The following is a 21,335-nucleotide window of genomic DNA, read 5'->3' as shown; positions in this document are numbered from 1 at the left end:
CCTGCCCTCGGCGGGCCGGCCGGCCGGAGCCATTCCTCAGCGCCAAGTGTTATTCACGGATGACCCCTGAGCCCCGGCGAGAGTCGTGGAGGCCCTGATTGGCCACAGCGCGGGAGCCTGGGCGCTCTCCCGGGCCCGACGCGGCCGCGGGGAGGGAGGGAGGGCGGGAGCGGGAGAGGGAGGGGCGGCGGACGTGGTTCAGTCCGGCAAATCCCATTTGACAGAAAAAGGCCGTTAACAGGGAATCTCTCTCTCTCTCTCTCTTTTTTTTTTCTTTCTTCTTTTTTTTTTTTTGAATAAAGAAGAAGAAGAAATAAAGTACCTGTCATCTTGACAAGTGGCGGAGCGGAGGAGTCAAGGATTATAAATGATCAGCGCCGGGCCGGTCGCCCTGTGATTGGGCTCTCCCGCGATCCGCACCGGGGGAAGGCATGGTAGGCTCCCCTCTCCTCGCTCGCTCGCTCGCTCTCCGGCTCGCGCGCGCGCACACACACACACACACACACACACGCGGACACGTGGACGCGCCTGGTCTCGGGCACACTCGGCCTGGCTCGTCCCCCGGCGCACAATCACGGTCCTGGATGCCGCTCCCTGGCACAGCGCCCCACGCGCCACCTCACCTCTCCCTCCTCTTCCTTCTCCTCCACCTTTCCCGCCCCCCCGGGCCGGGCACCGCCAACTCCGGGCCGGCCCGCTCGGGCGCGGAGGAGGCTGGAGGGGGCCGGCGGGAAGGGAGAGGGGGAGCGCGGGGGAGAAAAAGAAAGTGAACTCATTGGCGCTCGGCGCGCGCTGCCCTCCCCTCGCCGCGGCCCCGGGCCCCGCGGCCGGCGCAGGGCAGGGAGGAAGTTGTAACACTTGCTGTTCTCCCCTCCCCTCGGCCCCGGCCCCCCGCGCCCACCCGCCGGGCCCCCGTCTTTGAATGTGGCCCGGCGCTGGGTGTGCGCGCTGCTCCGGTGGACGCGGCGGCGGCTGCGGCCGGGGAGCGACCGGCGGCGCGGGCGAGCGGAGCGCGGTAAGTGCGGCGCCGCCGCCGGCGCGCCCTCTTTGCTTTCTGGGGTCCTAGTGCCCGGGCCGCGGCGCCGGGAGCGGCCGGGCGGGCTGCTCGGCGAGGCGGCCGCCCGTCGGCCAGCCCCGGGGGGGCGGAGGAGCATCCCCCGAGAGAGCGGGCTGGTCGCGCGTCCCCGCCCCTCCCTCGCAGCTGACACCTCAGGTGGGAACTTGTCCGGCGCCGCTGCCCCGAAGCCGGGCTGCAGGGCTCCCGGGCTCCTTCCCGGAGCGGCTGGGCGCTCCCGCGGGGCAGGGAGTCCTGGCGGTCTTGGCCCCCGCCCCCGCGTGATGGTACCGGGCCCCGCACGCTCGGAGAGCCGGTGTGAGTGGATCCCGTGAGGGCTTCCCGGAGCCCCTCACGGCAAGTGCAGAGAAGCTTCTGAGTTGGACCGGAGCGAGGGAAGGAGTAGGCGCAGGGATGGTGCGGGGAGTGGTGGATCGCCACTGAAACTTGATCTGGAAACTCGGGATGGGGCTGGAAGCAACAACAGCAGGAATGCTCGGAACTGGCATTTAAAAAAAAAAAAAAAGTAACAGACATGGGAGTCTGCGACTCAGCCCAAGTGCCTGTGGCGCGGAGGTTAGGGTTGAGCCGGGATGATGCTTGATCTTGGCTGAGCATGGTAGGATGCGGTTTGGATTCCCCTCTCACTGTCTCACTTTTAAGGTAGTTATAATGATGACTTGTTAATTTTTTTGTGTGTGTGTGTGCAGAAAGGGTAACAGTAATTTTCCCGAGTGAGACAGCAAATACATCTGAAGGCATAATTTCCAGCTCGAGAAAAGTTTGCAGGTACTTTTGAGTAGGTAACCGTGGCAATGAATGGGTGAGAGCCGTCCCCCACGTTGTCCGGGGCCCTGGACAGCTGGTATACCCGAGAACAGGAGTCGCTTCATCAGGCTCTCCTCCTCTTCTGACAGTGTACTTGTCACACATTTTAGGCTCTGGCAGAATCCGCTGGGTGGTCTTTCCCCTAGAAGTAGAAATATATTCAGGCTTTCCCTTTCCCGTCTGTTGTCAAAAGAAAAAAGAAAGAAAGCAGGGGTAGCATCTTTGGAAATCTTGGAAGAGTACCGCCAAAAGATGGGATTGCCAGTGAACAGAACTTGGTGATTTGAATTCCTTGTTGAATGTGTTTAAAATACAATGCACACCCCTTTCCCCGGGTGCCTAGTTGGAGAGGTGTTTGTAGTCTTTCTAGTATAATAGGGAGGGTTTGGAATGCAGAGTACCTGTATAATTATAATTCATTATGGATTTTAATATTTCAGTTAAAACTCAAGATTTTGTAAATACCCCAGCAATCTCGCTTTGCACTTTCCTTAATACAATTTTAATCATCTACAACTTTTGGCTTGGATTTCTTAATATATGAAATTCTTGTATAAGCCTTGAAAGTTTCGATTTGTGATTCTAAATGCAGAGCAAATATTTAATTCTTGATCTAAGTGAGAGGTTAGTTCAGTAATAAGACTTGCTAATCCCACTTTAAAATGTCATGGCATTCACAAATTATTCTTAAATTCTTCAAAGATAGGGGTTTATAATGAGGTTAGTTATTCTATTGTGTATTTCAGGATTGTGTGTGTCTCTCTTCCTGTTGTATTTTCCTTAACAATCTTGGCTCTTTTTTAGCACAAATTTTAATGTTCCTCTCACTTAAAGATACTGTTTTTTTCTAATAGTAAAACTATCTGATTTTAGAGGACTTTAAAAAGAACAGATAGTATTAGAAAAAGTTCCTTTGAATAAGACAGATAGGTGTTTTGTATACACTGTGCAGTTTTTATAAGAAATGCAATTATACTAATAACTATGCTGGTGTTTATGTATTTTGAGAACCATGTGAGTACCTATGCCAACAGCATTAAATCAGGCAGAGAATATCAACCCTAAATGAGGATTGCTTTATTATTTGAAATAAAGCAGATAGGTTTGTAGTAGGGTGGTAATTGGTTATTTTTATAAATGGAATCATTTTATATGACTGTTTATTTTCTAGAAAGCAATGCTGCTTTAGATAAATTATAGAGGCTTTTCTTACTATGATCTTGTAGGCGTGTCATCAGTCTTTCGGTGAGAAAAGGGAACTAGCTTTATTAGGGAGAAGACAAAGAAAGATAAGGGTGCTTATCTTTGAATAGAGGAAAGCTCCTAAATAGAGTGAAAAGTTTTAAATTTATTCAGAAAGGAAACCTAACTGAACAATGCTGATCCAGTTAGTAAGTTCATGCTAATCTTTCTTTCTTAGCTTCTGAGAGCCAAGAGTAATTATTCTTTTTGTAAAGAGTCAAGCAAATGAGAAACCAGAGGAAAGTGTATGGTGTGGTGAGCCCTATGAGCAGAGTGACCTGTCAGGGACACGGAATCAGTGTTGGGCTGGATGTACAAGAAATGAGACGTTTGCAGTAGCAGTGAAAGTGTGTTTGGAAATGCACAAGTTGATCCTACTTGCGATGATATTAAGAAGTAAGTCCGAAGCATGATCATCGTCTGAGATACAAGTGCTGTCAAGTCGACTTTGTTTATTAACATTGATTATTTTAATACCTACATGTATCGTGCTTGTTATTAAGCTTTATTGTACTCTTTAACATTTTGGTTTCTGGGTGGCAGATGAATGTCACCCACGGAATACACTTCCGTGAATCAGTGTACACAGCAGCAGCCCTTGTCTGACAGCTGAGCTGAGGAACCTGTGAAGCATGTGCAGTCACACCTTGCTCATGACTTGGGGTTTTATTTGATAGTCAGATGTCCATTTTGACTTTAAGGGCTGATTTCTATACTTATATCGAGGCTACGAACATGGAATATAATGATTTGCCAGCGGACTTCTTTCTCTGATCCACAACTAGTTATCCATTCCTTTGAATTTTCAGCTGAAATCAGTGTTCATCTTTTTTCAGAGAGTGGTAGTCTAGAGAAAAATGGAACACAGCATTCGGGATAAAGAAGTGTACTGAAAAGACACATTATCCACGATAATGCAATGCGATTTAAAAGTTGCAATGACCAAGTTTTAAAATTTACTTCATGTAAATTTCTTTTAGAACACATTTAAAACTAATTTTGGAGATATCAGCTGGTTTGAAGAGCCTTGATGTAAATTTTGTGCTTAAAAAAAAAAAAAGAAAATCATTTTAGTCTGAAAACTGATTAATTGTTGTGTCTTATAAAACCTGATTTATTTTATACTTTTTTATACCAAGCATTATCATTATGAAGCTCTCCTTCTAATTGAGATTAATGTTTCTGAGCAAAGACGTGGTTTGGAGGGCTGCATTCATTTTGAGTGCTGTTGTAATCAATTTTAGATACAGTATTCCACAATGGATCAGTTTGCATCCAAAACTGCCTTATTATGTGGAATTAACTTGTTGGTGATTGATAGTGATTTGTCTCCGTCTTGAGAAGTCATTTGTTTCCAAACAAGTGTGATGCCTTGTATGAGTTTGAAAATGTTACTTCTCATAATTAAAATATCCTTTTGGAAAAGTTCCTAATTTGAAGTTTTTCAAGGAATCACAAACAGCAGGAAGAAGCAGTTCATTAATACATTTTCAACTAAAATTGTCTTTACCCCCAAATACAATATACTTGGAGGTATACTTTGTTCCCATCAAAGGATTTTATGGCCTTTGAGTCATAAATGGTCTTCGTTACCTATCTAAGCTTATTCTTTATTTGTTTACTTCAGCATTCTAGTTGAGCTTTCCAGGGATTTCTTAGACTTACAGATGCATATCCTGTGCATGTATTATAAATTTATTTCGTCAGATGGGAAGTATAATCCTGACAATGAAAGGTAACGCATATGGCGGCAATTCCTTATTGGAAACGTGGAAAGATGACGAGTATTATGGACCCTGCTGATTCACTTGCATTTATTTCTTACTTGTATCTGGTCAGTGTCAGCTTTTTATTCTCCTCTGAAAGACCATGTTAAAATTTTCTTGGTCCATATATTGCATTGTATTTCAATATAATAAAACATGGAATACATAGCTTATAAGACTTAAAATAGATAAGTATTCTTAGCATATTTGTACTATATAGGATTTCTGAAGAGAAATGTAACAGCTTTATACTGTGTGTAAAGTTTCCACCACTGACATTGTTCTTTACTTTCAGGGAATAAAAGAGTTGGTAGCTGCTGTTTCTCTCGTTAATTTGAATTTTCTTCTCTGTAATGATATATTATTGGCATCGGATTGGTATTTTTCTTGGTTTAAAGCTTTCATTCAAAAGAGTTTTAAATACTAAAGTAAAGCACTTAAAATCCCTTTTACAAAGTATCAGAATATGAACAATTAAAATGCAGAAGCATGCTGTCAGAGAAAATTTTTATAGACCTAAGCCATAGTAGTACTCATTTACTGGAAAGGATTTTGTTCCTTTTTTCTACGATTTTTATTAAATAACTCAGGTGTTGGGGTAGCTAGACCAGCTACATAGGATTTGCCAATGATAGTAATCTTCTCAAACCTGTCTGTTTCTACTTGAACCATTGTGGAAATTCATGTCAGTGTCACAGAATGTGCTGGCACATTGTATGAGTAGAAGTTTGAAACTGCATCATAGAATAATAATTGATAATAATAAAAATAGTGAAGGAGGTTGTACTGATGTGTTGATAGTTTCTTGGAATCAGATGAGCTGGAGATCGGGTTGCACTGACTTTTCAAACAGTTTTGTGATAGGTGGCAGTCTTAACTGAGTTGTCTGACTTCCTTCAGATAATGGGTGGTTCTGATATGTTTAGGAGCATGTGCAGAGTAATATGTAATGTAGCACCAAACTGTGGTTATACTCTCTTCAGTTTAGGATTTGATTATCACTAGTAGACATGTGGCTTTTTAAAAAAAAAAAAAAAAAAAACGTTTTCCCCACATCTATAGTCCTCTAATTTACATTAGGGTATGAAAAAAAAAAAAAAAAACTACAACACAGCAACAAAAACAAAATAGGTAATACCTTTAAAAATGAAATGTTACGGAAAATCAGTGTGTATATTCACACTTGAATTCAATTATGTAAAACTGTACAATTTATATAGTCTGTAAAAGTCATTGTGGGTTCTGTGTATTGAGAAGGTATATTCAAATATTGTGGAATGGTTTGCTTCTGCTAGTGGACAAGCTAGAGTTAGGATGATGGGATTTAGTTGCCCTGGGGCAGAATCATATTATTTAATAATAACCAGCTGTTTTATAACTGGGTCTGCTGGGTCTCTGCCTCAAAACCAAAAGGAGATGGGAAAAGGAGGAAGAGAGAAGGGAGGGAAGGAGAGGGAGATTAGAGAGAGGAGGTAGAAGAGAGAATGTGAGTAGAACGTCTTTTATAAAGAGCAGTGTTCCTTTGAGTGTTTTCCGTGTGCAGAAGTGTGTTTGACAAGAAGCACAGTCTAGAGGGCAGATTTTGTCGTTTAAGTTAATTGGGTAAGTACAGAAGAAAATCAACTTATCAATTTTTCCACTTTTAAGTATATGCATTTTAAATCAGACACTAGAATTAGAATATCAGTTTATAAAATTCCAAGAAATTCTGAATAATATGGAATTCTTTAAATGAATGGAAAAAGAAAATGTATTAATAACTTTATTTTATAAATGCACTGTCTTATATATGGGCTGAATGCCAAGTTCTGATTTTCTGTATAGAGACTTGGCAAAGATCTCAGTCTGATGAGTTACAAAGACCACTTGGAAAGTGACTTCCAAAAGTCACCTCTCTTCAACGATGGGACTTTTAATCAGTGTGCATTGTAGTCCCCCTGTCATTTCCTCAGTTATTGGTTATACTTGCCAGAATTCTTGTGCTCATTCCTCTTCAGATTGCCGTAATTTAGAAAGAAATCACAGCTTGGGAATGACCGTCTTCCTGGGGCGTCTCACGCTACCGTTACTGTATTTGGATCTAGTGAAGCCCCTCTGAGCTAGGAGGGTGACGGGGATTGGTGGTTTCTGCCCTAGCAAAGAAAGAGAAGGTACTTGGTAAAATTAGAGTGGGTGGTATCCTCATAAATTCAGCTCTGCTAATACTTGGTGGTTAGCTCTGTGGACCCCTCACTAGCGTGAGGAGGTGTCTCTTTGCTAACAGGGGCGTTTCCAAAGAAGTCCTCACTGAGGAGCCATTCCAGCGCTCCTATTGTGTGCAGCTTTGGCTCCTGCACCCCAGTACCCTCTTAGGAGAGCTACTGTACTTGGACTACACACTGCAAGGTACGTTGTGCACAGAGCAAGACGACAAGTTGGACTTGTTTTAATTTTATTTATAAAAGAAATGTATAAAGTATTTTAATGGGTTTGCAAAAAGCACATGCAAATGTATTAATATTGGGATGTGTTTATTTGGATAATTATAAAAGTAGGTGTATTGCAAAGTATGTCTGTTCTTTATTTTCAGTGTACCAAATACTCTTTTAAAGTGTAACATCTATGCTGATGCTTCTATTAGAGAAGTTGGAATTTGTCAACATGTAGATGGAAAATATTGGCAAGAGACCGAATCTTTTAAATGGCTTTTTAAAAAAAATAAAAACTGGGATAGGGCTTGTCAGTTAAACTAATCACAAACCAGGAGAAGACAGCTGTAAATTTTAACTTCCAGCAAAGGAAAACTGTCAGTTCTATAGTTCCTGAAGAACAAATCTGTGATTTTTTTTTTTCCTCTTAGGAATGGAACCAAAAAAACAAAAAAACTAGCAACATATCTTGAACAGTGTTACTGTGTTTTCCTGTGTCTATCTGCAAAAAATAAAAGTTATAAATTTTGTTAGGAGAATAATGCTCATGTAGGTTAAAATATTACAAATAAGTAATAATTTAAATTAATAATTTTAGATATGCGACTCACTGTGCTATTTCGGATAGTATATTTTATGCCTTGATTGTCAGAAAAATAAAGTATTCTTCTTGACAGGGATAGTAGGATAGTAATAACTGGAGAAACAACTTGGCATCGTCAAAATAGCTGAAATGTTAACCCAGTTCTTCTTAGCTAATACTTTAAGAAACATTCCAGAAAAATCAGGAAAGCATTTGAAAATCATCAGACCTTCTAGCCTTAGACAGCTGTCCATAAATTTGCGTTCAGAAAGGTGTGAAGGTTCGAGAGCTCCTGCCAGGGTGCTGTCCTCCAGTGATGAGAACAGACGCTGTCCATCTGTGACATACTTGTAAGAGACTTCTACTTGAACTTGACTCTCAACTTGTTTTTCTCCCATGAATGGGTGAGCGGATTTAACATTTAAGATAAGCTTTAGGCAAAAATTAAAGTTACTCCTCAGAGGTAAGATACACCTGTCAACTGAGAAATGATCCCCACTTTCAGAGTAATTTTTATGCTTCCTTGAAACTTTCTTGTCTAATATGGACAGAATATCATGATTTCTGTGGTTGAAACATGGAAGCAAAATTTCTCCTCAGTGACTACTTTTGTCCTAGGGCTATACAATCTCTGGGAAAATTCTGCTGTTACAAAATGTTTTATAAACTATATTGGTTTACTGAGTTGATTTCCCAATATGATTGTTTTAAGTGTTACTAATTTAAAAATTTACATGTATAGCAGGATCTTTGATTCTTTACTAAAGATGAAGTACTTTTTACACTGTTTCTTATCCTGTGTTTTGATCATAATATAATTTTCTGCATTCTTTTTCATTCCTGTGGTAGTAGATGGCATAGTATTTACATGGTGTTGTAACTTAAGGGAAAATATCAACTCAAAACACATCACTTTAAAATTAAATTTAGTTTATACATTCTACATGTAAGGATTTAAAGCATACCTTTGAGTTAAAAATGTACTCTGAAGCAGAAAATATCTACTTAAATATATTTTCAAATCTTGTTTTACTAAAGATGTTTCTAAATAAGCTCAATGATTTAAATTATTTACAGTTACTGCTTCTGTCTTTTATGTTTTTCCACTAATTATGGAAGGTCGTATTTTTTTCTTTATATGGATAGCATACTGTAGGGTCTGTAATTTAGGAATTAAAAAATATTAGTAATTAAAACATATACCAACTCAAATTTATCTTTGTAATGAAGCCAAAAAAGATGATCAGATATCTATGATGCACTAGTGTTCTAAAACATCATAAAAATATCTTAATATCACATTTTCCATAATTTAAACAGTTGGAGAAATGTCAGTAAGACATATGTATGTTAAATGCACACATATAACCAAGAAGTTATTTATTATAAATATGGACAATGAATGATATATTCCTGTCATTAAGTCACACAACATGAATGCATTTGTAAAATGAATGTTAAAATTGTAGATGCATCAGTTCTTGGCATGCTGGTTTGATTTCAGTAAAGTTAGTCTAATCTTAGGTTTCATTTAAGTATGACGTTAGCAGTCAGTATAGCCATGACAGAGGTCTAATCTCTTTTTCTTCAAGGTTTAGGTAGAATCCACACCTTCAAATACAATAGTTTGGTGTCCCTATGCAGGAGTTTGAGAGATCAGAAGGAGAGGAATGGGAGCTTGTGTTACAAGATGCCATCAGTTGATTGCACTCACATCATCTGATCAAAGTAGCTTTTAAAGCTGTATTGTACTGCAGGTGGGAATTTTAACATATTAAGTTTGGTGGATTTTATATTTAGCTATCAGCAAAAGGTAATGTGAATTAACTTAAAACAAATCATTAATGTATCATGTATTTCATTTAAATATGATATCAGGTATGTGAATTGGTTGTATAATTACCACTTGAGCTTAGAAAAAGCTATATAATATAATTCACTTTGAAAATTTTATGTCGAAGAAAGCAAAGTATAAATAGTTCTCAGTCTTGGGAAAATGTTATTAATGTAATCCTTCTAGGGGTTTTTTAATTATTTTTCTCTGTTAAAAAGGTTATACCTTCTAGGTATTTTTTTATCATTTAATTTTAAGTCTAGAACATAACCACTTGAGTTAGGACTAAATGTAAATTATGACTGCACATTATGCTTTTTTTTTTGTCCCAGCAGAAGGTATCTGAAGATTTTCTGGGTGAGGTTCTGGTCCTTTTAGGATTAAGAATCATTGTTATAAATGGCTAATTTTGGTAGAAGAGTGTTACATAGTTTTTAAGTCCTCGTTATTACTTTTAAAAGAATAGCCCATCAGGAATAGGAAGCTTTGTGGATAAGCTGCCACTCTTTGATGAAGGATTATACGTTCTCCCTTAAATCTGTGATCCCAGAATCTATTGTGCAATAGTTTTATCAAGTAGCACTAGAGTAGCTGGCCATGATTTCATTTCCTTTAAAAAGTTAATTGGTTCCTTTCCTAAATCTAATATTTATGTAGAATTTTAGTTTTGAAGTATGAATATATTGTGCTCTGAAAATCCTGCCATTAATATTTTGTCTGAAGATCACGAAGCCCGAAAAGTTTTGAAGGGTGCCTCTCCACTCCCTCCACATGACCAGCGCATTGATTTTTATGGAGTGCCAAGTCATTTCAGTAGCACATGTATCAGTACCATCTGCCGAGCTGATGACCTAGAAGTTCTCTGTGAGCTTTCCCCTTATTAGTAATACTGAAAGCAACTTGAGAAAGAAAATAGTGACATATAAAAATGATGCCATTATATCTACCAGTGTGAGGGTTAATTTCCCATGGACACATATGTAAGATAGCATATTTAATTTTCTAGGAACATGTTCATAAAGTAGTGAGCATGCTTTGGTCATGGATTATTTTTAAAGGAAGTGAGAATGTGTTATATGAGCATATTCCCACTTAGAATGAACAATCTCTTGCAAAGAATAAGTGTTTGCTACAAATGTCATGTATTAATTAGACCCTTTTTGGTCAAAGAAATATATGAAAAATTAAATGGCCAGACTGTGCTTATAATTGTGTCAGTTTTCATTTAGTCAGTGTCAGTGAAATAGAAGATAATTAAAAACTGAAAAAAGTCGGTTGAGACATTTTAGTTGTAAAACACAAGTAATGCTGCATAAGAAAGAATAATTTATTATGGATAATTAATTTATCTTAATAGATGGCTCCTATTAGTCTATCAGCTTCTAGAAGTTTAAAAACAGCAGTAAAGTTACTTGTAAAAATTGCAAAGAGAGGAAGTACAATAAATTTTCATTACAGTTTAAGTATTTCTGATATTTCTATGCTTTTTGAAGCATATTATCAACTTCAAAATATTTTCTTCAGAATGATTATATTTCTGTTCTGAGTTATATTTTTAAATTTATATATGAATTTAAAAATTGTTTTCTGTTCTTGAAAGTATATTAAGAAAACTATTTTAAAAGATTGCTACAATCACTGATATGATTAATTCAAGGACTAATAAAGGATTGTGGACTGTGATAACTGGTATAAATATGTTAAAAAAATAAACACTGTGACCTAGAAACTAGGTAGATTTAACCAAATTACAATTCTTTTTTTGCGATTTTTTTTAAAAGAAAATGAATTTAATTAAAGCTTTCAGTATTTTAGGTAAATGATGTCCAGATTTCCAGGCTATTGCTAGTAGAACACACGTGTTGATACATAACTTTATATGATTGTCTGATTGAAACACATTACTTATGAAGTGACTGTTTACAGTTCTTAGAATATTTGTGTTTTAATTTAGTGTTTAGAAGGAATACAGATTAAGGATTTTGAAGAGCAGGGTTTCCTTCCGTCTTTCATCAGCTCTGTAGCTGAACCCTTGCAATCCCTTTCTTCATTATGCTAAGCCACTATCAGATTCTAATCTTTGCTGTCTCCACAGCTGTTTGAGAATTTTTTTTTGTTTTTGCAGATGTAATTATACGTGTTTTGTGCAACTCGCTTTCTATCAATGTTGAAGGAAGGTTAAAAAGGAGAGCAGATCTGTGTTGTGTGTAGATCCACAGACAAATCTATTAGTTGTAAAAATGTTATGCCAGTGGTTATTAGGAAGAATTGCAAGTATTAAAACACAGAAATTGGTCTTACTTGATGTTAAGCAAAAAAAAAAAAAAAAAAAAAAAACAACTCACAAATATTTAATAATTTTTCTAAGACAAGTTCATTTTTATGCAACTGAGAATCAGTGAATCAAGTGGTTACCCTAAGTCATTTTCATAAATGATATCATACCTTAAACTCTAAACAAAATATATTTTTCCACTTTTTACAAAGCCATTAAAATGTTATATTCTGGCGAGACACTTCCATTTAATTTGATGTGCCAAGTTGGAGAATGCTTGCTGTCACACAGACATGTGGGTACATGTATGGTGGTTTAACTTTGTAGACATTAGAGAAAGTGCTTTTTAGAGAAAATTCTGCACACTTACTTGCATTATTATTTACACAACAAAATGGTCACGAGTAAAGATGTTTCGAGATTTTAGAAGAGTGTAGAAAATGATCAAGTTCAGTACTTACTATTTTTAGTTGTCAGAAGCACAATGTGTAAACATATTATTTTTTTTCTTTGTCTTTTTTTGTGGGGGGGGGGGTTTCTAGAGCATATCTGTTGCTGATGAAAATAAGGAGGGCAGGCTGAGGGGTGGGAGGAATCAGGCTGTTTTGAAGAAGAAAGACCTGTACATGGTGCTTCGTTTTTCTAGTACTTCTCAAGGGAACATAATGGGAGTGGGAAAGTGCATCCAAAATGTAAGGCCAGGTAGGAAAAACGATGGCTTTGGGAAAACTTTGGAAAATTGTTCAGAGTGAGAAACATACTGTGAGTCAAAGCTTGACTTATTTCCCTTTTATATTTACTATATTAGAAATTAATGAACCCCTGCCAATGAACTTATAAAATATGAGACTGTATAAATATAGTCAAGTTCTGCCCTGATTTGAACGTGCAGCTTTAATGTTTGCCTTATTTATTTCTGCAGCCATTTTTCCTCTCCCTGTACATTTAAATCAAACCCCGCGTGCTTTGTTAGCGCTCATGTGTCCAAGCAGCTGCATCCTGGGGAAGATTAGGAGATAGAAGACATGAACTCAGACCCCTAGGAAGTTTTCATTTCGAGTTGAGGCTCAACGTAAAGACATAACAGTCATTAAGGTTATTAAGAAAGGAGAGAGAATGGAAGAATTACTACTTTGATCAGATCTCACTCTCATGGCTTATGGATTTTGGGAGTGCCAGAGAATGGATGCAGCGGGGTGATGCTAAAACTAGTGCTTCTAGCATACCCTTCCTGAAACATACAGACTTTAGCAGTGCCTTGAACCACCGTGAGACTTTGAGAAGGTCCCGAGGCACGGACTGCACAGGACAGCCGTGCTGCTGTAGAGCTCACAGATGTGGAACAGCATAGCGAGTGGCGGGAACTGGAGCACAGTCTTATACCTGCCTTCCCCACCCACCCGTGGCCGTGAACACCCCACAGAGTGGTGCCTTGGAAGCCAAAGACCTGGGAAAGCAAAGACTTACCATTTTGCCTCCTTTCCTGTAGAATCGTGCATCAAAATGTGCCGCACTTGCCCACAGCCCCTGTGAAAGCAGAGACCCTTCTGCCCTCAGCCCTGGCTGCTAGCACAGTGCCTTGGCCCCGAGGAGTCCATCCGAAAATGATTGATGCGGGAGTGAAATCTTCCCTCACTCTACATCAGTATCTGAGCGCCTCTCCATAAAAGGGTCTGTGGCCTCTAGATTTGGGTCAGCACCTGGCACTGCTCCGGTTGTAAAAGTGTGGTTCACCTGATGGATGTACAGGCTGTGTACCTCTTACCTGGAATGCTTGAGACCAGAGGTATTTCTGATTTTGGAGCTTCGCAGAGTTTAGTATATAAGCATAGATTTCTCCAATTGAGCATTCAAAATCTGAAAGCCCCAAATCAAACTTTAGTATTTATTGATTTGAGAGGCAAAGAGAGAGATCGATTGGTCTTTGCTGGTTCGCTCCTCAAATTCTCACAACAGATGGGGCGGGCAAGGCCAGAGCCAGGAGCCAGTTACTCAGTGCAGGGAATCAGGTGCTCACTTACTTGAGCTGTTGCCTGCTGCCTCCCAGAGTGCACATTAGCAGGAAGCTGGAATTGAGAGTGGAGCTGGGACTCAGACCCCGGCACTCCAATATGGAAAGTGGACATCCCAAGCAGCATCTTGGCCACTAGGCTGAACTCTGCCCCTTAAATTGTTTTATAGTCACGTCAGTGGTCAAAAAGGTTCTGATTTCAGAGCATTTTAGATGTAGGATTGTTGGGTTAGGTTTGCTCAACCTGTGTGTAGTACCAACCAAGAACTGGCAATGTTTAGACGAGGACAAAGGATATGGCTGTATACCGTGGATCTCTGCAGAAAGACAGGAGTTTGACCAGAAGAGGTAAAGGGACTCCAAGAGAGGGAAACAGTGAGCAACAAAGAGCTCAACAGTGTGAATCTTAATTCATGGACAGTTCATAATGCTAGCAGGTGTCCTTGATGAATGAGATGGGATATATGTGTATTGAATCTTCACATCTATAGATACACGTGCTTTCGTATTTCTTGGAATATATAGTTTATTTTGTCTTTGATTTGTCCTTTATTGAAAAGAAAAACTTTGGTATAGAGAAATAGGTCTTTACTGTTAGGAAACAACAGAGCAAGTTTGATGATAAAATGGTGTTGACAGTGTCTCAGCATCTGAGAGACGTAGGGAGTGGTGGGGTAGGTGCACTCAGGGGCACATGCTTCATCCAGCAGGAGCCAGCACATGGCACCTCGACGAGTTGTTGCCAGGGGAGGGTGAAACCTAATGGTGCCAGATTGTGAGATTTTTTTTGAGAAATGCCAGAATATGAATTATGTGAAATCTCTAGATTTTAAAATGTTGGCTCATTGCAAAAAAATACACAACACACAAAACACACAGATAAAACAAAACATGTCGGCAGCCTGGGTTTGGCAGTTGGGCCACCAGTTTGCAACCTGTGATAGAGATGCAGAGATCTGCATTATGTATTTGGGAGACTGTGGATGAGCAGTAGGACTGGAGCAGAGAGGATCCCCCCATGGAGAAATCTGTGATGAGCTTGGAGAGAGAGCGTGGGTCCAGATTGTGGATTATCTTAAATGTCATCCTCCTCTACCCATTTTGGAGAAGAAAATGTTTTCAGTTTGCAGTACACTTTTTCTTGCTTTAAAACAGAAACCCAGGCTGCCAGCAAGCCTTCTGTAAGCATTATTCTTGCCAAGGCAGTAAAGGGTTAAGTGACAGTAGCTGTTGAGGCCTTTCTTTTTGCCCTGTCATCTAACTGCTTTGGGTCCCTCCCTCCTTCTGTCCCCCAGGGACTGAGTACCAGGCTCTTGACACCCTTACTACACCTATCATTTTGGGGGAACTCCAACAGCAAGCTATAACTAAAATATGTATTTTGCTAGCACTAGATTGGTGCCTGGATCTAAATAATCGATTCTCCCAGACAGAAAAACTCAAATATGACATATTAAGTCATAACCTTTATATTAATTGCATGCAAAGAACAATAAAATCCCCCTGGTATAACTGGTTTCCATTATTTTGTGGTAGCCCAGTTGGCCACTGGACCTAGAGAAATCCATGACATTTTTGTCATTTTCCTGCTGTATGACTCTTGGTTAAAGACACTTCATCTCTAGCCTCATTTCTTCTGAACGATGGGATTGGTTACAACCTGTGGACGTGATGTAGGACACCTAGCACACCCTAGACATACTGGTGGTGGTGATGGCAGTGGTGACCTTGGTCATTTGTGAGTGGCGTCCTTTAGTAATGTTGTGCTTACCAGTGAAGTTTTCTATGTGTTTTGGAGACTGAAATTCAGGTCCCAAAGTGTACCCTGTGGTTAGGTTAACCTCCATAAAATTGCTATGCTGATGTGCTCATTTGGATTGTTGCAAAAATAAAATGAGCTAATGCTTGTTGGGACCTTAACATAGGGGCTGAGGTGTGTGATGAACGCCTGATTGATCATGTGTGTGAGCACAGGTGCACGTGTGTCAGAACGGTGACACCTACCTTCCAGCGGTGAGACTTCTGGTTACGCTAGCTCTCTAATTAGGTAGAAGTTGCCATGGAGCTTCTGTTATTTACTAGGTTATCGCCTAGAAACTTACTTTTAATTAAAGATTAATTTTAAAAGCTATTTTTTAAATATTTATTTTGAAAGAGTTACAGAGGGAGAGACAGATTGATCCATCTTCTATCCACTGCTTCACTCCCCAGATGGCCACATCTGCAAGTGGTGGAGGTCAAAAGCAGGAGCTAGGAGCTTCTTCCAGGTCTCCACATGGGTGCAGGGGCCCAAACACCTCGGCCACCTTTCTGTTTTCTCCGGGCCATTAACAGGGAGCTGGGTTGGAAGTGGAGCAGCCGGGACATGAACTGGCACCCATGTGGGATGCTGGCATCAAAGACTGTGGCTTTACTCACTATATCACAATGCTGGCCCCTTAAAATTCTTTAACATTATTTTCATTTTAATGAGAGAGACAGAAAAAGAGAAAAAGACAGAAAATCTCTCATCCTCTGATTGACTACCCAAATTCCTGCCACAGCTGGGGTTGGGCCAAGCTATAGCCAGAAGCCCAGATTTTAAGTCAGATCTCCTGTGTGGGTAGCAGGGACCCAAGTACTTGAGCCATCATCTTCTACCTTCCAGATGTGCATGAATGGGAAACTGTAATCGGAAGGGGAACCAGGACGTAAACCAGGACTCAAGGTGCTGTTGTGTCTCGGAAGTGGCACCTTAATGGCTGTGCCAGATGGCTATCCCTGAATGAATAATTCTTAACAACACTGATTCCTTGATTGCCGAGTTATAGCCATTGGAAGTGGCCCAAGGGGAGCAGGAGTGGAACTGCCTTATTGTAGCCTGGCTGTGGAGGGCCAGGCCCGTGGCAGTGTGGCTGTGATGTCTGAGCCAGGAGGCAGCGTAGGCAGGAGCACTCATTAGAGTAAGGAGCACGCATGATCAATGTCCAGAGTCCCAGAGAAAGAGAAGAGTGGATGTGTGGGATGCTTTTTGCAAATAGTTATATGGGAAAGAAGGAACAACTTTTGATGCTTCAAAGGACATAAAACTTGTCTCTAAAATTAACCTAGAAATATCTTGAGATGGCTGATAAACTGGAATATTTGATGGAAAAAAGTCTGTCTTGATGGTGTCAGCACCTTTATATTCTTCCTACGTTGTTTAAAAAGTAAAACAAATGGACACTTTCCACTCAGTCCTTTTGGAAGGACCTAAGTAGATACCACTTCATTTGTAATATTTTAGGGATTTCAAGAAAATTTTTATGGTTATTTTGTGCCCAATTTTGTGATGGAAATATAATTCTTTTTTTTTTTAACTTTTTTTTGACAGGCAGATTTAGACAGAGAGAGAGACAGAGAGAAAGGTCTTCCTTTCCATTGGCTCACCCCCCAAATGGCCGCTATGGCCAGTGCTGCACCGATCCGAAGCCAGGAGCCAGGTGCTTATCCTGGTCTCCCATGGAGTGCAGGGCCCAAGCACTTGGGCCATGCTCCACTGCCCTCCCAGGCCACAGCAGAGAGCTGGACTGGAAGAGGAACAACTGGGACAGAATCCGGCCCCTGACTGAGACTAGAACCTGGGGTGCCGACTCTGCAGGCAGAGGATTAGCCAAATGAGCCGTGGCGCTGGCCAATGGAAATATAATTCTAAGGTGAACTTGTATATAGTAAAAAATGTTCCTGTTTCATTAATGGTGCTACTTAGCATTTGGATATTCTTATTCTTTTAAAAGTATATGATGTAAGCATGATATCCAGTAGCATATACATTAGCTCAGTAGATTTCCTAATGTTTTGCTGAAAAGCAAATTTGAAACATATCAAATGTGAGCTGGCTTGAATGAGAGATGGTCTCTTGTGTTTTTCAACTCCAATATCTTCAGTAATTTATCCTTCACTAAATATCTGTTCGGAGTCCAGCATTGCCTTAGGCTCTTTAACAGAGGGGTGCAAAAATAAAAGAAGATGTATATACCAGAAGCTCCAAATAGAGAGCAGTGCTAACAGTGTGGAGCTAGAGTTACATCTGAAGATGGGTGACACAAGCTGTCCACGCCATGGAAACTCCAGGGGGAGAGGGGACCATGCAGAGTGTGGGGTGACTTTGTCACCTCCACCCAGCACCCCAGGACAGTATTTTTGGGCGCTGTCTTGGTCTGTTCTGCTTCTGTAAGAAGACACCTCAGACTGAGTCACTTACACACAACGTACATTTATTTCTCCCAGTTACAGAGGCTGGAGATGGAGGCTTCAGCAGGTTTGGTGTGTGGTGAGGGTGTGGTCTCTATTTCCAGAATGCTGCCTTGGATGTTGCAGCCTCCAGAGGAGAACGTACCGAGCTTCCCTGTGTGATAGAAGGCGTGCAAGCACCCAGAGCATCGAGCTAGTTCCTTCCAGCCCTTTTGTAAGGCACGAATACCATGCACAGGGGCAAAGTCTTAATGGCCTCAACACCTGCTAAAGGATTCACCTCTTACTACTGTTGCACTGGGGATTCAGTTTCACTGTGTTTTCTGGAGGGACACAGCATGCAAACCACAGCAGTCACTTTTCTCCCAGGCTTAGGAGCAATGCTTCCTGCCCTTTGTCCTGTATTTGCTTCATCATCCTCTTTGGTCACACGGTCTTGATGCTTAAGAGCCATCTGCCAGACAGGCCATTGCTCACCATTCGGGTCTGATCAGCCATCTGATCCTGCCGTTTCCCACTTTGCCCAGATTCTGTACCCACCCCACCTTTTCATCCTCACTGCCAGTTTCTTCATTTAAGCTCACATCATCCCTCATCTTGATTACTGCAGAATGTCTTGGAACTGGGCTTCCTGCCACCCCTCTTGAGTCTTTGCAATCCATTTTTCTAGGTTGTCCCTAGAGAGTACTTCTCCTAATATCCTGATCTGATCGTGTCATCCTCCTCCTGGACTTGCAGTGACTCCCTTAATAGGATGAAGCCCAACCTCTTTAGCTTGGTGCTCGAGGTGTGTACCTCATGCTCTAGCCCCACACCTTTTAACCAGCTCCCAGTGGTCTCGTGCATGGCAAGCTTCACACAGGTGGCTTTACTGGCTGTTTCCAGGCACAGGATGAGTCCTTCTACTTCTGTGTCAGGTTAAACATTCTCTGCAAAATTGTTCTTGACTCTCTCAGTGACATTACTTTTCATGTCTGTCTGTTATCAAACAGCTTTAATCTGTTAGCATCAACCTCATTCCATGCTATTTTTTAGTTTAGTAGAATTAAAGGGTTTTGAGGTGGGTATCTGGTTGGATCACCTGTTGTGGGAGTGCCTGGTTCAAGTTGCGGCTACTCTGCTTCAGATCTCGCTCTCTGCTAATGTGTCTGGGCCGGCAGTCAATGATGGGTCAAGTACCTGAATCCTTGTCCCCCAGATGGCATTCTCTGCTCCTGGTTTCCACCTGGCCCAGCCTTGGCTGTTGCAGGCATTTGGGGAGTGAATCAGTGGATGGAAGATCTTTGTCTCTCTATCTTTCTAATAGGAATAAGAATGAGAATGAAAGAGAAGAGGAGAGGCTGGCGCTGTGGTTCAACAGGCTAATCCTCTGCCTTGCGGCGCCAGCACACCAGCACACCGGGTTCTAGTCCTGGTCGGGGAGCCGGATTCTGTCCCTGTTGCCCCTCTTCCAGGCCAGCTCTCTGCTGTGGCCAGGGAGTGCAGTGGAGGATGGCCCAAGTGCTTGGGTCCTGCACCCCATGGGAGACCAGGAGAAGCACCTGGCTCCTGGCTTCGGATCAGCGTGGTGCACTGACCGCTGCGTGCTGGCCGTGGCGGCCATTGGAGGGTGAACCAATGGCAAAAGGAAGACCTTTCTCTCTGTCTCTCTCTCTCTCTCTCACTGTCCACGCCGCCTGTCAAAAAAATAAATAAATAAATAAAAGAGAGGAGAGGAGAATTAAAGTGTCTCAACAGTATAAAGGAATTTAGAAATCATACAGGTGAGACGCCTCTTATTTGCAAATGATGTAAAATTGAGGCTTGGAAACATCTGTAGCTTTCCCCAGTTTCTACTTTTCAGTTGTCCTTGCATTTTAATGCAGTAGCATTCCCCAAGAAGAGCTGGATTCTCTTTGCTCTGTGACAGCACTCACACCTCTCGTCCTGCATCTCAGCAAGTGGTGCTCCAGTTCCTCAGTGTCCGTCCTCGTCTGCTTGGTCTGCAGATGATGGAGGTCCTCAGGAAGTAGCCCTGGGATTCTCGACCCACTTTTCCGGCCCTGGGGTGTCATCATTTCCCATGGCTTCAACATTCATTCATTGGCAGTTTGCACCCAGATCTCTCAGAATCATATAAGTGTACTTCCTTTGTTTCTACCTCAGCTGTTCTAATCCAGGCTTCTGGGAGCTGCAGTGGCTTCCCAGTTGGTTCACTGGTATTCTGTGTGGCTACTCCTTGGCCTAAGTGTCCACGTCTCCAACAGAGAGTTCCCTGAAGAACGCAAAGACAATCATTGCATTCCTTATTGAGAACAATATGTAACACAAACCGCCATATTGCTCCTTTCTTTCCTACTTAGTAATGGCACCCATAAAGTGAGGGACCTTGTTATTGTTTGTTCTTTGTTCATCCAGTCACATGACAAAGAAATTCATGCTTCCTCCTTTATAAACACATTACTGGAATGAGCAAGTAAGTGAAAGATCTGGAATTCTAAAACGACCTCAAGTCTCTGTATTCTTTTTTTTTTCCTGAAAGATTTTAATCTTTTAGGTAAGGGCTGTACCATTCTGTTATTGAGTATTTTATTTTTCTGGTTTTGGGAATGAGATATTCCTGTGTAACCCTTATCTATTCAGTACTTCTCAGCAGTGGCCACACCTCAGAATCACTTAGGGAGCTCTAACAACAAAACAAAACAAACAAAAGCAAGCAATTCCAGGGTTTCCCCCCAGACTAGTTAACTCTGAATTGCTGAGGGGGTAGGATCTGGTCCTAATCAGTGACTTAGGAGCCTCCCAGGTGCTTATAAGGCACAGTCAGGGTTTAGAAACCACTGCTTTAAGTTGAATCCTCCTTCATGGCCGCGTCAAGTATTGTCTCCAGGGAAACTCATAGATCCCTCATTTTTTTCTTTGGACTTAGTAGCATGTAGCGAAGCGATTATACGATCAATACTTATTTCGTTATTCCAGCTGCGTGGTAAGAGCCATTAGGGCTGAGATTATGCATTATATTTAGGAAGTTGCTGAGAACCAGAAAGTTACTTTATGATTTCCTCGTAATTGACAAATGGCCACTTGTCACTTTGCAAAGACTTGGGGTTGATGAGCAAGATCAGTTTTTATCCAAGGACTCT

The 21,335-nt window shown here is 41.3% G+C and overlaps 1 protein-coding gene across 3 annotated transcripts in view; it reads left to right on the top strand.

Annotated features, from left to right (window-relative positions):
* Positions 1-222: 222 nt before the first annotated feature.
* The window catches only part of TENM3 (teneurin transmembrane protein 3), a 657,699-nt gene continuing 636,586 nt past the window's right edge, over positions 223-21,335 (top strand). For 2 of the 3 annotated variants that reach the window (XM_062213567.1, XM_062213565.1), the window contains exon 1: positions 223-434. The gene's annotated coding sequence lies outside the window, so the exon portion shown is untranslated. Of the gene's footprint in view, positions 435-971; positions 1,016-21,335 lie in introns of those variants that run through there. The other variant, XM_062213566.1, reaches the window with a different exon arrangement.

The sequence above is a fragment of the Lepus europaeus genome, chromosome 16 (genome assembly GCF_033115175.1).
Source record: "Lepus europaeus isolate LE1 chromosome 16, mLepTim1.pri, whole genome shotgun sequence".
Lineage (NCBI taxonomy): Eukaryota > Metazoa > Chordata > Mammalia > Lagomorpha > Leporidae > Lepus > Lepus europaeus.
Note: the sequence above shows the minus strand (reverse complement) of the source record. Positions and strands in the feature narration are given on the sequence as shown.